Genomic DNA, 3,557 nt, shown 5'->3' on the forward strand with positions numbered 1-3,557 from the left:
GTAGATAGAAATTACAGGAGCCAATAGAATTGCAACAGTGCTAGTGCGGTCCAATAAGAATTAAGATTATTTGAAATAAGGCCCGACATAAACCGAAAATGACCGAATTAAGACGATAGGTTCAGTTGTTTTCCTACGGAAACTGATACGAATTCATGGCCTGGAGATAAATTAAATATAGCCCGAAATCAGGTCATAAGAGCGATGAATTAATTACGCAAAAAAAAAATATCCAACTCAACATAACCCCCAACAGGCAAAAATGACCTGCAGATAGTAGACTGACGGACGTATTGCTTTTCCGAAAATTTTGGGAAAGTCAGTTTTTTTTTTGATTTTCCGAACATTTTGGGTTTTTTTTTACTTTTCCGATTTTTTTTTTTTTTTTTTTTTTTTGAAAATTATTTGCAGGTGAGATACATGTATTGGCAATACGAATTTTTATAGAAATTCCATTTATCTTTTCATCAAGATGTTACGAAATGGTTGAATATTACGTATACTATAACACATATTACCAATGGCAGCATTTATTAGAAAATACAAAGTAAACAGCTACATCATTACAAACTCCGGAGCATTGGTCTCTTCCACGCCTGCACTACTTTTGCCCTTCCAGAATACCACTGCCACCGGCTTGAAGAAATTTGTGTTCAAATCGTCTGAATATAGCTGAAATATTGCTGCTCGGACGTTAAACCTCAACAAACAAACAAACATTAAAATGAAAAACTGATAAATTTGTCAGATATTTGTTCAACTGGTAACAGTCATGGATGAAATGGGAAAGCTGAAAGTCGGTGTCAATGTCGACATTCAAAGAACGGACGGTAGTCTGCACTTATCCATATGACCTAAATCGGTTGCTAATAACTCCCCAGCATGACTAGGTTTTTCGTCATTTACCATTTAAGCTAAGCATGTTGATTTATGTGCACTGTACAGTAGACTTGTTATAGAAACGAATGTGACGAACGTGTCTATTTGTTTCGTTGGTTTAAATTAAACAGGTTGGTGTAACTTTCAATTTATGATGCATCAGCCTGATAGGCCTTCAGGGATTTGATGTTACAGCTAATACTAGATACTGGGACTGGCCACTCCTAACAAAGTCTATATAATGTACAGAAGTAAATATGGCTCCCGGTCAAAATACTGGGTCAACTTAAAACATGAGATTTGGAAGGTTACTTGTTCATCTTTTGACTGCTACTCTATTTTTAAAAATGGGTGAACTCTTACAAAAGTTTCATCAGTTTACTTCCTACTGATTATGTTTTCCATGCTACTTAAAATACTACTGATATCCCACAGAACTGTTCCAGGTTCAGTGTAAATTGCAGGGTTTTATCAAGATCCAACTTGAAGTAGCTTTTCTAGATGTCTTTTAAACTATTATCTAGCCTGCATTTTTACTATTTCCGACGCTTTAATCATACAGTATGTATCCCGATAAAGTGTTTTGCTTAGACAAAAGTATCTCAGGTGTCAGTATAATGAATTTTAGACAAATTTCTATACATTTATGAGCTGGCTTATAGAATTAACAAACTGAGTATGACAAAGTTATGATGGAAATACTGAGGTAGGGTGTGTTCACAAAACACTAAAATATAATAAAAATTTCAGAAGTTTCCTGTAAAAATCAATAATTACTTATTAGTTTTCAGTAATTGCCCCTGAGAAAATTAATGAAATTAGTCGCCTTCTAACTTAATTATCCTCTTACTGACAAGCAGACATATGTGTCCATCACCAGCTCGTTGCCAAGCAGATATATATATCCTTTTTAAATGAAAAGGAACTTGTATCTTTAAATCTCTTTCTTTCCTTGCTATCAATGCATTAAGGTGTAGCGAAATGCACGTATGACTATTTAAATGTATAATAGAGTAATCAAGGGAACCAAGGTTATAGGGTAATCAAAAGAATGTAATCCAGGGACAAAGACCAGACATGGAAAACAGACATGCACAACAAAGAACATAAAGTTACTAAAATCATACATACAAAGTAACAAAAGCAAATGAGCAACTCGGACTCCAATATAAACTGGAATCATGGACCAGGTGCACCTGTAGGGTAAGCGTCCTCTGCTTTTTCTAGAAACACCCGCCGAGTTGCTCATAAAAAGTCAAGTACATAAACATGATTACATAATTTCATTAATTACGTCATGAACGCTGACTTCCAAAGATCTACAAAGTACTGACACTTTCAGAATTTAAACTTGACAATGTCTGACTTTAATGACTGATGGTTTTTGACTTAGGACAACAGAAAAGGTGGTGAGGTTGATGTTGATGAGCCAGGCAATAAGACCTGAGTCACTCACCTTTGGAAATCAGACAAACTTATATGATGATTAATCCATTCAAATTGCAGATGTCAGTCCACATCTGAAAAAATCATTGTGCAGAGATAAAGCCTTCTTCATATGGGTATTATGAAAAAACCGACGTTGAATCAAATCATAGTTTCATACATGTGTACTGGCAGAAAGGATATAAATTTCAATTATCCAACATGCCAGCATGTGGTTTGGTATTGAGAGAAAATCAACACATTCCAGAATATGTGTAATAAAAAATTGCCCTTATATACTCAAGTATAAGTTGATCCCTCCAAAAATTTGACCCCCTTTCAGTCTCAAATTTCTGGAACTTAGTCTTGCCCCGCTTATAAGTCAGGCTGATATTTGGCAGTTGCATTGCTAATATTCCTGAGTTACAATGAGTATACCTGTTTGTTTTGATAAACGTTGAAATAAATTAAAAGGTCAATTGTTACAGAACAATTGAAAGTTCTTTCCTACCAATTCTCTCCTGACAACTATCATGTTCATGAGAAATGACCTTTGTTTCACGGCTAATGGCTTATTGTGTTCTAGTCTGTCGAAACGGCTCGATCGACAATATTTATTTCTTGTATATGTTTTGAAAGGCGAGGTTTTTGACAATTATTAAATTTGCAAAACAGCTCTGATTCTTATAAGAACGATGAATTCTGCAGTAACTGTTTTGTAATAAACTATTTTTTTCCTGTCAATTCCATCAATACAATCAGTTGAGAACAAAATGAACTTTCACGAAAATAGATAAATTCAAAGGGAGATAATTATAAAGTATTGCAAAGCAAAAAGTCTCAATCGTCACTTCCAGGTCAAATGGCCACCCCTCTATGAAGTACTAAAACACACTTAACCTAGAATTATGCATTGTAAAGGTATTATTTGAGTGTGTATTGAACAAATGTGGTCAAAATTAAACTAAGATTGTAAACTCTTATTTCGTACTTTTAAGTCTCTACAAAAGTATGAGTGTTTTGTTTAAGTGTGAATAATGTGCCTCCATTGTGTAAGTTGGAACAACAATGTCGGAAGAAAGTGATTTTACAAAATTACTGTACAATAACTGTTTAAATATTTTGATAACGAAGAAGTCAGTCTCTGTTCTTGCTATTTTAAGGCAATTTAAAGAGTAAATGTAAATTGATTCAGTACATGATAACTTTGATTTTCCTATTTAAATGACAATTGAAATTCATTAATACATGTT

Source organism: Perna viridis, chromosome 10, assembly GCF_037379345.1.
Source record: "Perna viridis isolate PV_CMFRI_1.1 ecotype Kerala chromosome 10, ASM3737934v1, whole genome shotgun sequence".
Taxonomy (NCBI): domain Eukaryota; kingdom Metazoa; phylum Mollusca; class Bivalvia; order Mytilida; family Mytilidae; genus Perna; species Perna viridis.